The sequence below is a fragment of the Magnolia sinica genome, chromosome 9, assembly GCF_029962835.1.
Source record: "Magnolia sinica isolate HGM2019 chromosome 9, MsV1, whole genome shotgun sequence".
In the NCBI taxonomy this organism is placed as follows: Eukaryota; Viridiplantae; Streptophyta; class Magnoliopsida; order Magnoliales; family Magnoliaceae; genus Magnolia; species Magnolia sinica.
The window spans coordinates 6,498,981-6,513,385 of NC_080581.1; positions in this window are offsets into that span (position 1 = coordinate 6,498,981).

Below are 14,405 nucleotides of genomic sequence, written 5' to 3' on the forward strand. Positions count from 1 at the left end.
TTGAGCCTTGGATCTTTTTATTTTTAAGCTAATAATTTAAAATGGTACGAAAAAAATGAGCTGACGGTATGGATGAAATCAATACATTAGGGCAAGCCCAGCTTAGGAGCCCAGCTGATCCTAATCTCGGAATATGGGGTAGGACATGATCGGCGCCCGTTCCTCAAGAGGCATGTCTGTATTGATTGAAACTAAACGGGAGGAAACAGGACGCGAATCGGGTACTACCCCAGCCCGGGATCGAAATAGACGGGGGCACTGAGAGGCTACAGTGATCTATGGATTTTATCCACACCGTTCATTCATCTTCTTATATCATTCTAGGATATATGCTCAAAAATGATGCAGATCCAAGGCTCAAGTCGACCACACAATGATACTGGAAATCTGACTATTAAAAATTTCTTGGGAGCTGTTGAAGTTTCTGTCAAAGGTGATATTGTATTTTCCCTTCATCAAAGTCTATTTGACCTTATGGAGAGGCTGGATAGCAAATAAAAATCTAAACTCCAAAAAGGTTTTAACCATGGGTGTCAATATGGCTGCTGTTACTTTTGGTACGTTGCACTTGAGCCCGTGATCTTCCTCATTTTAGGTACTCTGTTCTTAAATGACATGGAAATATGGACGAGGGTGTGGATAAAACCGATACATGATACGGTGGCCCCTCTCCCTGTGAGGCCCACCGTGATGCATACTTAAATCCACGCCGTCCTTATATTTTGAAAGTTTATTTTAGGCCATTATGCTAAAAATGAAGAAGACCCAAATCTTAGGTGGACCATACCATAGGAAATAGTGGTGATTGAATAAGCACCATTAAAAGTTTCTTACTGTCTAACGGAATGTTTATTTGCCATCCACCCTGTTTATAAGGTCACAAATACAGGGATGAAGGGACCACACAAATATCAAATATATACAAAACTTTTGTGGTTCACAAGATGTTTTTAATTGTCAATTACCATTATTTCCTGTGGTGTGGTCCACCTGACATTTGGATCTACTTCATTTTTTTGAATTATAGCCTAAAATGGGCCATGTAAGAAATGTACATTAAAGTGGGCCGCACCGTCAGTGACCAGGCCAGCTAGTACCCAATCCATGTTAGAGGAAACGAGTGCAACTTGGCTGCAACCTGGAACCAGCTACGCAGGTGAGAGCCTAACAATAGGGCCCACCTCTATGTATTCCTTGTATATTCACATCGTTCATCTATTTTTTCTAATTTACTTAAGACCATTTTTCTAAAATGAAAGCAGATATAAATTTTAAATGGACCACACTACAAGGAAATAGTAGATATTAACCATTAAAATCTTTTTATAGGCCATAAAAGTTTTAGATTGAGCTAATATTTTATTTTTATTCCTTTCATCCAGTTTGTGTGAGACCTTATCAACAGGTTGGATGTTCAATAAACATTTCGACATGCAGCAAGGTTTGTATATGTAAATCCAATCTGACCATCGATGAGAACCCCATTTGGGCGGTTGAAAATTGAATTCTAAAATGTGTATAAATGAAGTCGTTTGGCACCTTAGCAAGTTTTGAATTTCAAGTAAGACCTCTAACTTAAAAATCTAGAATTTTGGGTCATTTTCAACCCTCATAACTATTATCTTGTCCTCTCTTATTTACATTCACTTTACACATATATATTTTTAATTGCATTCACACTATGACAATGGAATAAAGATGCTCCAGGAATCGAGCCAATGCATTTATTATTAAATCATACCGATCCAAAAAAGATAAAAGATGTAGTTTAAATTACAAAATTAATGGACCAACTTTTATAAACTAGGAATTGCCTTTTTCGTTGTTGTTGTTGCAAGTTTATCTTAAATAGGCTTGATGTAATGAGTCTTATGCTCTCCTAAAACCTCAAAATTCACATGGCTCAGTCTACTTAAATTTTGGATTAGACTAATTTCTTATCCTAATGAGTTACACTAAGGGTCTGATGAATGACACACCATGGTGTCCCTACACACAAAGCCTATCATTGGCATCCCATATCCTTGTTGTTCTCGATGGTGTGGCCCACTTGAGCCACCTGAGTTTGCGGATCTGCTTAATTTCTTTTGGCACGACCTAAAATTGAGGGTACAAAACATGGTGGGCTCGACAAAGCTCGGGTGTTTTTACGTGCTCCTTGTTTAAGTTTCAACGGTGACGATTACTCGAGCAATTCGCCCAACTTGGAGAGGTCAACACAAGCTCAAACAAGGCTTGGACTTATTAGCTTGGCCCATGGTTCACGCTTGGGTTCAAGTCATTATAGCTCTACACAACTTGGCCCAGCCAAAAGCAATGGATTGTGGTAAACTTCAAATCTTATGAGTCCAATATTTCTATACCCAAAATACATGAAGGAATGAAGAGGCGTCATGTCAGCACATGGATATGGAGGGAAATGAGTAGGCCAGATTTTCCTCTCTCTCTCCCATACTTGTTAAAGAAGAAATCCATTGGTCATTGGTTGGCCCAGCCTGTCAGATGGGCCCATCTATTTTTTTGCTCGGGCTTGGGCATGCTATGCTAAGCCCATGCCAAGCTCTAAACTTGGACCTAGTAGTGCTGGTTAAGCATAGGCCCATAGGACCATACTTGGACTTTTTCTATGGTCTCAACATTTATGTTGTTTGTTTTTTTAGATTTTCTAAGTAGGTTGTTTTCATTTTCCTTTGATTTTACATAAATGATCTCTTGACATTTTCCTTCTATACCCAAGAAACATAATTTCTAAGAAAATGAGGAAGGGGGAAGGAAACAACCCATCTTTTTAGGAACTGCTCCACAAATTAGCCATTTGTAGAAACTGACTAATGTTGAAAAATGGGTCCGCTATGATATTACTTGGGATTTTCAAAATGCAGTGGAATATAAAACTTTTGAAGCTCTGGATTTAGATTTAACAACCCTAAGGATCTCATTCAAATATTTTTAAGTTTCTAAAAAAGAAAAACTTAGTATTACCTGATTAAAGTCTGCACTATAAATATTGAGCAGCTCCTATCATTGTCAATCTTTTATCTTATCAAGTCTCTCCCTAATTTATCTTAGATGGAGAGGAGATAAGAGCTTACGACACCAGCCCTTAACTAAGGCCGAGGGGAGACGGACACTGGCCAGTGGGTAAGGCAAATCCAATCCTCAAGTAGACCACACCACATAAAGCATGAGATCGTGACACCCACCGTTGAAACCTTCCTAGGCCCCACCATGGCGTTTGTTTGTTTGTCATCTAAATTGTTCATTATGTCACACAAACTTGGATCAAGGGAGAACACAAATATCAGCTTGATCCAAACTTTCAACAAACTCCCTAACTTTTCAATATAGGGATTCAATTGTCATTGCTTTCTATGGTTCGGTGCAATTGAGTTTTAGATCTACCTTATTTTTGGGTCCATTCTCTAAAATTATCTTGCAAAATGGATGGATGGTGTGCATATAAAAAATAAACATCATGGTGGCCCCCACAAAACTTGGTGATGCCAACACACCACGGAGGTCGGGCACACCATGCGATCCACTACATGGGCATGCAAGGGAACCATCCATGTGCAGATCCTTCTCATGTATGTTTGACAACTTGCCCATTTAAATTAAAATATCTTGGGCATGTACTACTATAGCCAACTAATGTAGTTTCTCCATTGTGGGCCATCCTTAGTTGGGCCCACCAGATTGATCATCATAGCTCAAGATCATGCAACGACCTGTACAGTGGACCCGCCATGGAGTGCTGCATTTCGAGAAATTGTATTGTTGAACATGCATGTGAACGAGGATTGCTGATTGTGAACTCACCCGAGTCAACTCGAACTCGGTCGAGTTCGATCCAGTTTAGTACCACAAGTCGGCATTTAAAATATCGGCAACTTGGCAAGATATGAAAATGTCAATCCCCAGCTGGTCGGGACTCGAGTCAGGACTGAGCCAGCCTGTCCGAGTCACGAGTCTCAAAACCATGGGCGATTTGGCAAGACATGGATATGTTAAAGAAGAAGAGGGGTGGTTAAAGGAGCAAAAAAATGCATGGATGACATGGGTTGTTGTGAAAAATATTGATTAAAAAATATTTTAAATAAATAACAAATATAATTATAAATAAGTGTTTTTTTGAAAATAATTCACGTTTTGGCATTTTTGGGAATAGTCCCACATCGGAAAGGAGATAAGAAAAAATAGAGTTTTTATGTGAGGTGTGGAGTATCAATATATTTCTTTGGTTGATCTATGGAGTATCGGGGCTTGCGTGCGCACACGGTCTCGGGCTTGGTGTGAGGGCGTGGGCATGTGAGGCAGCGTGACTATAAAGGCGCTAGTGGCGTACTTTACACTTTGCATGTGCGCGTTGCGTTGCTCCTTTGTGACCTTATGTGAACCGGTGCGACAGAGAATATGGGTCAGATGGCTGAGATGACAGCTAGTGGTCTGAATGAGACCTACTTGGCTTTTTTTTCTTTTTTTTTTTTTGGTTAGCTTGTTAGTACACCCACTGTCAGTTCACACTTCACTATTAGCCATCCTCACTAGGGAATCGATACCAAGACCTCAGTGTTGAAACGAGACCTGTGTGGCTTTTATAGAGGTTGGAAACTAGGTGTGGGACATAAATTCGGTTCATGCAAAAACTACTGCATGTGGATAGCCCGACAACTATAAAACGGAAACTGCCAATAATGGCTAGTTTCTCACCAACAGCTAGAAAACATTCACATTGGTTAATGGCCCTGGACCAAAACGGTCAACCTAGGTGGCTCGACAGACCATCACCAACACTTGAACCACACTCACATACGAATCAGAGAAAAGATCAACAAGTGTACTCTAAGCAGTCAGCAAGGTTCATACGAACCTTAGCCAGAAGACCTCAAGAAACGGACCAATGCAGTGGTCTAAAATTTTCTTATTCTCTTTTTTAATATGAAATTTTTTCTTTTTCTTTATCTGTTAGAAAATTGTGTACAAAGAGTTCCATTCGTGAATCTTTGTATTTGTTGAACGCAAATCCACACCCAGGCTCGTTGTATCCTAGAGGCTGTTTTCCTGAAACCTATCAGCATTCTCGATCCAGTTAAGAATGGAAAATTGATGATTTAATGATAGCGTGATCATATGTGCTTCAACTTGTCCTTATATTTTCGGTTTAATCATTTTATAGAAATTATAAATTCTGTAATTTTCGCCAACATAGATAAGACTCATACATCCACAACGGGCCCTCGAGAGTTTACTCACAACGCAATCAGCTTCCATGCATGAGTCTTTAACCTGTACTACAGTTCGTCTCTCTCTTTCTCCATCCCTCTCTCCCTCCTACTGGCCAGACATAACCCCGCTTCGATGGATCTCGGGATCACTGAGGTGAGTAGATCATGACTGTGGGGCCCATTGTGATGTATATACCTTACATCTACACCGTCATCTATTTTGACAGCTCATTTAAAGACATGATCCTAAAATGAAGCATATCCAAATCTTAAGTGGAATACACCCGAAGAAACAATTGTGATTGAATACCCATCATTAAAAACTTTTTGGGGCCACTGGAAATTTTATTTTACATCCAAACAGTTGATAAGGTCACAAAGAGTGCCCACACAAATATCAGATTCATCCATAACTTTTGTAGCTCACAAGAAGTCTGTAACGGTCAATCACCCCTATTTCCTATAGTGTAGTCTCCCTACAAGTTGGATCTCCTTCATTTGTTAGGATCATATTTAAAATGATCTATCAAAATAGATGGACGGCGTGGATATAATATACATACATCATGGTGAGCACCACAGTTAGGGCCGGATCCACCATGGATGTGTGAGATCCGTAGAGATGTAGTGATAAATTCACTTTGTCCATCTGTTTTGAAAGACTAGCAGAAATCTATGATTCTAAAAATATATGAGATCAAAAGCTCAGGTGGGCCATACCAAAGAAATAAAGGAAACAAAAACAATCCACCGTTGAAACCTTCTTAGATTTGACTGTGATGTTTATACATGATCCAAACTGTTCATAAGCTTATTACCACTGAGATAAACTGTAGGAACAAATATCATCCTCATTGAAAACTTCTGTCACCCAGGCATTCAATCCCCACAATTTCTTGTGATATGGCCCACATGAGTTTTGGATCTACTCTATTTTTAGAATCATATCCTATTGTAATCTTATCCCTGTGCCCGGGTCACAGACAATCTACTTACATGTTATAATATACAGTTGTCTGATTAGATTTTTATACAACTAGGATAATAAAGCAGGACACAGATTGCGTCCTCCTATCCCCACCCGGACAGTAATCCGTCCGGGCAGTGCTCTGCGGGGCCCACCGTGATTTAAGTGATTTATCCACGACGTTCATCGCTTTTCTAAGATCTTTTCAAGTTATTATCTAAAAAATGAGGTAAGTACAGGGCTTAAGTGGACCACAAAATAGGATTAAACGTTCACCATTAAAAACTTCTTGGGAGCTGGAGAAGTTTCGGATCAAACTGATACTTATGTTTTCACTTCATCCAAGTATACATGACCTTATGAATAGATTGTATGGTAAAAAAAACATAACGGTGGCCCTAAGAAAGGTTTCAATGGTGGGTGTCATTATCAATGCAGCTTCCTTTGTTGTGGTCCACTAGAGCTGTGGACCTGCTTCATTTGTAGGATAATGCCTTAAAATGATAAGAGAAAAGCGATGAATGTCGTGGATAAAACAATTACATTATGGTGGGCCCCACAGAGCCCTGCCCCAACGGATTACCGTCCGGGCGGGGGTAGGACACAATCCGCGTCCAATAAAGCATGGCTTAAAATAAATTAGCTTCAACTCCATCTACGCCCTCTCTTCGATCCCACTAAACCTACGCACTCTCCCTAAATGTGCGCACCCCACGGTGACTCCCAAGAAACTCCACATCGCCATCTTCGCATTCCCCTTCGGTGGCCACACTGCCCCTCTCCTCTCCCTCTCCCGCCAGCTCGCAGCTAACGCCGCAGACGCCACCTTCTCTTTCTTCAGCACCTCCAAATCGAACGGCTTTCTTTCGTCGATTGTTGCCCCATTAGGCCCCTCCCCAATCTCAAGTTCTACGACGTGTCGGACGGTCTGCCTAAGGAGTACGTTCCTTTTAGTAATCTGCCGGAGGAGGTAGAGCTGTTCCTAAAGGAGACACCTGGGAATTTCGCAAAGGCGTTGGAGGGTGTGGTGAAGGAGATGGGAGAGGTTATCAGCTTGCTCACTGATTCGTTTTTATGGTTCGCGGGACATATGGTGGAGGAGAGGGGCGTGTTGTGGGTGATGTTCTAGGTAAGCGGAGCTCGGAGTCTTGCTGCGCATTTTTACACCGAGCTCTTCCGGCGCAAGATAAGGACTAGACCTGATGGTAATCGATCAAATTCCAGCTCTTTCTTATTCTCCTTATTTCTGGGTAACAGAACTGTTATCTTGTTGGGCCCCCCTATTAGTGGCTATGATTTGAGGAAACGGATTGGCTACTCCCCCTGCCACTAACCAATGGCTAATGGTCGGTGCTCTGTGGGCCCCACCATGATGTATGCGTTTCATCCACGCCGTCCATCTATTTTTCTAGAGCATTTTATGGAATTGGACCACTCACTACTAAAGTGACATCACCAACTTCTATGGGCCCCGCCATGATGTATGTTTTGTATCCACATCGTCCATCCATTTGGAGAGTTCATATTAGGGTGTCATCCAAAGAATGAGTGAGATCCAAAGCTCTAGAGGACCCTACCACATAAAACAGTGGGGAGAGTGACGCCCACCATTAAAAAGTTCTAAGGGCCACAAAAGTTTTCGATCAAGCTGATATTTTTGTTTTCCCTTCTTTCATGTCTACGTTAACACATCAACAGGTTGGATCTCGAATAAACATCATGGTGGACCTTCGGAAGGTTTCAACGGTGTTCGTCACTCTCTTCACTATTTTCTGTGGTGGGTCCACTCCAGCCTTGGATCTTACTCATTCTTTGTATCATGCCCTAAAATGATCTCTCAAAATGTATGGACGGTGTGGATACAAAACACACATGATGGTAAGGCCTATAAAAGTTGGTGACGTCACTTCAGTAGTAGTAGCTAATCCGCCTCCCAACCCAACTCGTACTGTGCTTGGGCCACGATTAATGGCTTTTGGAAATACACATATTCCATCTATTTTTCCAACTCATTTCAGGGCATGAACCCAAACATGAAAAAGACGAGGAGCTGAATATGAGCCTCACGATGGCCCCGAGATGTCTCAATAGTAGTCATTCAATCTTACTTTTTCTGTCGTCTAGCTTACTTGAGATTCAGGTCTACCTCATTTGTGGGCCCGTTCTTTAAAATGAGCTATAAAAACAAATGAAGGGAGTAGATTTATTATAAACTTACGGGGTTTGGTGCATGGGATTAGGTGTGATTAAGTGGGATGGAACTGGCACAGTGTAATGATTATGTGTTGTCAGGTTTGTTGGGTAATCCATGGCTTGGAGGCCATCCTACTTCATGTTTGGAAGATAAGCAATGAAAATGTAAATCCCTAGTTTTACATTAAACATGTTTGGATTGAATTGTGGAAGCTGTGCATATTCATCAGCCCTTATAACATAACCAAGTTATGCGGACCCCACCATGATGTATGTGTTATATCCACACCATTCATCCATTTAGCAACATCATTTTATGCGATGGGCCCAAAAATGAGACAGATCCAAAGTTTACATGGACCACACATCATATATTAGTGCGTATAGCGACGCCCATCGTTGAAACCTTCCTAGGGCCCACTTTGATGTCTATTTTCCATCAACCTGGTTCAAAAGGTCAGACAAACCTGGATGAAGGGAAAACACAAATATCAAATTGATCCAAAACTTCCATGGCCTCCATGAAGTTTTCAATTGTAGGCATTCAATCCCCACTTCTTTTCTTGTTGTGGTCCATTTGAGCTTTGGATCTACCTGATTTTTAGGTCAATGCCTTAAAATGATCTTGAAAAGTGGATGAATGGTGTGGATATAATCCATACATCATGGTGGGACCCATAGATCTTGCCAACATCGTGACACCCACATTTGCTTGATTTGCATAAAAACAGAGATGATGGAGGCCGTATACCTCGAATCTCAGATGGATTTGAATGGTTTCTTGTTATCACTCTTAATTCGATGGTATGAGGGCTCATTTTCCAAAGCATGCCAAGATTATAACGAATGAAGGAAACAAACATAACACGAGGGTAATTTAGTGATATTTTAATTCAATCCCATCTAATACCACCTAATACACTGAACCAAACTGTAACGCTTCAAATTTTCACTGCCCGAGTATATACTTGTGCCCGAGAATTTCGAATGTTAATAATGTAAAATTTGGATATTTCAAAATCGCACCTTGTTTTTTATTAAAAAATAAAAAATAAAAAATAGAGAAATCACATCTAATTATATTCAGGAAGGTAACTATTCACGATAATAAAATTGACTATATTTATTATTCAATCAGAGTAAAAAACATACAAATAACTCTTTAATGCCCACTCAATGGGAGCTTATTATATTATCAAAGTTTGCAGCGAAAAATAAATAAAACAATTCATGGTGATATCCTTCTTCTTTATTCGAAAGAATCTTTCATAGAATGATTATTGTCCATATCATCAACTTATAATTCACCTGTAACATCTGCATGGTTGGAGAGGGTCAATGCCCTACTCATAATGGTGGTGATCATTTGAAGTTTACAATGATTCAAGTGATTTATGAGAATAACAGAAGGGTCCCGATACATCTCATACTCCAAAAATACTAGTATCGATATGCGCAAACATTCTATATGAAATGCATGCCTAGCAAAGTATGTGCGGTTCATCACACTCAGGATCATGATCACAATGTGGAAAGTAGTTCAAAATATCTGACTCGCCCTACATTCTCACACTACGGAGATTTGTCGGCATGACCAACGTTAACATGGATTTATGCGAACGTATCAAAGCGACACAACAACACAATTGGAAGATTTACGTGACACAATGTGTTTATAGAGCAACTATTTGAGACATCCAACCCCGAGAAGTGAGTAACATGCATGACGATTAATTTACTTACATCGATTGTGCACTACCACCCAACCCACGGGATTATGTGTTGACCAAGAGGGTCGCTACCCAAAACGCATTACGTCCATGATAATATATTGATCACTAGAAGTGAGATTTCTAACATAATATGTGCATGTAAGGTAATAATGTAGTGATTGGAATTATGTAATAAGAATTCATATAGTAAAGATAAACAACAATAAACAACAATAAACTTGAAACATGTAATAATAAGACAATCCAATCAAACTCATCACAAAATTTAAAGAAAGAACCCTCACCTCTTGAATTCAATCATACTCCAATGTTGCTGGATTTGAATAGATGTAATGTAGTACCCAACTCTAGCATAATTACATGATTCGTATGGTTAGATTGTCACATTATATGCTTTATATGGTTAGGGTCAAATTATAAATGTAGATTTAGGATTAGGTTCAAAACTCATCAACTAATCAAGTTAAGAGGACTTAGATCAAACATTATTTGGATGAGAAACTTACCTCGTCCAGCAACTCTTCTTTACCGGTGTAAATTCGAATTTCAGTGAATATTTCCATTGAGTTGACTCAGTTCAACTCGGTCCTAAGCATCTTCTAATGTTGGGAACCTAACCTAGGTTTGGACCTAGACTGGATGTCGCTTGTGACTGGGTGAGTCGTCACCCGATTCCTCTCTCTCTCTCTCTCTCTCTCTCTCTCTCTCTCTCTCTCTCTGTAGATGGATGGCTGACCAGGATCACTTCAACCGAACCCAACTATTACTGGATTTAGCTAATCTAGACATGTTACGTATCACTCGTGTTGACGCGGTGGAATTCTCTACTTCTTTTGCTTGGAAAAAATATATTAAAAAGAAAGAAAAGAAAGAAAAGAAGAAAGAGGAATATGAGAATCAGTCTTGTACTCAGGCAGCAACTTAGTGGATTTTGGATGGTATTCCAGCGTCCAATCTTTTCTCCTTCTCCTCACCCTCTCTCGTTTCTTTCTCTCTATCTCTCTCTTACTGTGAGCATTCTCTAGCATCGAGGGGTGGAGAAATTTATATATTGTCAGGTGTTCTAGTGAACGCCCCGTGTTTTCGAAACCTGCATATATGACTCATTTTTTAAAAACCCGAGTCTTAATATTTAAAAATACAAATTCCATGTATATTTAATTTCTTCTCTTATTTTCTTTTTCAAAGTGAGCATTTAGGCGGAATAGGAATAAATCAAACATAAAAGAAATTGCATATATATTCAAATTATATGAGTGACTACCCATAATGACTTATACAAACCAATGTCCCAATACTTACAATTATAAAATGAAATAATATCGCATGTGAAACAAAGTAAATTATAAGTAATCTTGAGCTGTAAAATCATGTAATAACTCTTAGTAAATACAATCATGCATTATTAACAATTGTACCATGCTCCTCATCAATATGAATACGAATATCATCTAGACCACCTGCACTATATGTACGGTTATATATTTGATGAATGAGTGGCCAGCTCGGTGTGAATTCTCCTCAAAATTACACACCGTTGTATTAGGTAAGCATAGTTATAAATAAAAGTATTCAAAACAATACACGATGCGGTCTTATTAAATGAATGAATGCGTGAGTGCACATCAACTGGGGATGCTCATCCAATTGGCTTTTGGGTGAAACCCATGTATGCGGCAGGTCACCAGCGAAAGTACATCATACATGCGTAGTGCCAAGCTCACCGAAAGTGGACCGATAGTCAGTGGTTTGCGAGCTTGTGAAACGATACCCCAAGTAAATTCTATAGGCACGTGCTACAACATCCAAAATTAGCCACCCATCATCGCCCGTATGCTATGAATGTATGATTAGCCTATCCGTTATTATTCCATTTACAACTAACCATTTTAATAAAGCTCAAAGGTCACTAAGGGATGCTTATCACCCAGCGTAGGTCGACAGTTCAGGCATATGTCTCATACCACTATCCCCGACTCATGAGACTCCATCGTTGGGATGTTTAATGGAAACCCATTGACTAGTGGCTAATCATAATTCAGTATATGAGACTTACCATCACATGGTTGCATAAAAATAATACATCGAACCCTCATAAGGCAAATACCAAAACTAAACCACATACGACAAATATCAAAACTAAGCCACATAGGGCATATATCAAAACTATGCGATAAAAGACCATTCTCAAAAACCACTTAGACACAACAACCCATGGATAATAAGCCCACATCAATATTCTATTTAACCCATCATTCAAGTAACCACTAAGTCGAAGGTCCATTATAATCACAATCAATCTAGTTACATCCCAAGTCTGGATGTACATCTATAAGTGGGGTTTCCCCACGATGTACCAATTCAAGTTTCACAAGCAATCCATAAGCATGAGAAAATATTCAAGTGTAACATATGGATATTCATGCAGGATAAATATTGAGCACATAATCTAGAATTCAATTCCAACAACTGGGACAAATAATTATAAGATAGAGATATCAATTATCAACTAAAATTAAAGCATAAACTATCACTTAAGCTAATGAAAAAATGGAAAGCTCAAGAGGAAGAAATTATCACCTTACGAGTCAAATCGCTTCCCAATGTTGCTAGGGAATGTGTGCGCCCTTAAAGTCGAACCCTACCACAAATCATGAACCTATACAATTAGATCCAAGTTCTACGCATTATCTAGGGTATGATCGTAGCTTAGGATTTGAATTATTTATTTTTAGGGTTTTAATGTAAAATTAGGGCTTCATCCTAAGATTTAGTTATAGGCTTAGATTTTAGGATTTGAATGTTAATCGAAGTACAATTACAAAATAACCATTATCATTAACGATATACTTAAGATTAGCTATATGACATTAATAGTCATTGCGATGTAGTAAATAGTATGATCCACTATCAATGATTATACCTAAGAATGATAAATGCATTACTAATATTTAATAACGGTAATTTTGTTTGTAATAATTATAATTAGCATGGATAATTTACTAATGGTTAATCATGCTTAATAATCACAATTATTATCATATTAATAATGATAATAGTAACTCAAGCAATCTATTTTTGACAAAAAAGTTGGCTTACATTAGTTAGTTTGGCAGCTCAACTCCATGCAGATTAACGTGGCTTGGAGGCGAACATCGTCCCTTGACTCGAATCAAACTAAGTAACATCTCACACATCCTTCTTTCTCTTCTTTTCTCTCTTCTTCCTCTCCCCTTTTCTCCCACTCTTTTTCTGCTTCTTCATTCTCTTCCTACTGGCCTGGCTAGACACGACCCAGCCCAACTCAGACCAACTCGGTGGATTTTAGCCAAGTTGACTCAGCACCAACCCGCAACCCAAACTCTCTCCCTTCTCACTTTCCCTCACTTCTTTTCTCTCTCTCTCTCTCTCTCTCTCTCTCTCTCTCTCTCTTTCCTTAGATTTCTTCAATACCTGGAATGGACCAAAATTGACCAGCAACTCGCATAAGCGAGTTAGCGAGTCTGACCCGGGCGAGTCAGTGTGGTGTGGCAGCCACCTCGAGCAGTGACTCTCTTCTACACCACCTCCTTCTTCTCCTACTTCCTTTCCTTCTCTTCTTCTATCTTCATCCGTTTCTCTGCCTCTCTGGAGACCCAGCAGAGCCCATGGCTCGAACCAAACTTGGTGGAACTTGTAAATGTTATATTGTAAATCTAGCACCCGGAGTTGTCAAATTTTGTTGTGCAAAACTACTTAGATTCTATATCTTATTTTGATGAGATGGATAGATCAACTTCATGCATTGTGAGTCATCTTCGTCATCGCCAAACTTTTCTACATTTCAAGTTGAAGAACATTGTTGAAGTTCAAGGATTACAAGTTTAAGTGCAAGAACAAAAGTTCAAGGCTCAAGTTTAAGTTGAAAGCTAATTGTTACTACTTTAAAGAATTAAGAACTCAAGCCCTAGCTTAAGCTCAAGTTCAATATTTGGAACACAAGCTTCATGTATTTCAAGTGAATGAGTTACCAAAGCGATCGATGTTTCGATGGTTCAAACTCACAAACAAGGTATGGATGACCCTAGATTGACCATAAGTTAGGTCATATTCATTGCATATTTTATTTGGGTCATTTCATAAGATTATAGGTTATTTCTTTGACTAGTCCTAGTCCTTGTACGACTAATTCAAGCAGAAGTTTCTCGACCAGTCCAAGATTTGTTGTAATTTTCTTTTATGCACTTGTGGTGAATGTTGTAATAATTTAGATTATTTCCTTTGCCTCCTTATAAGTTTGAGTTTTTG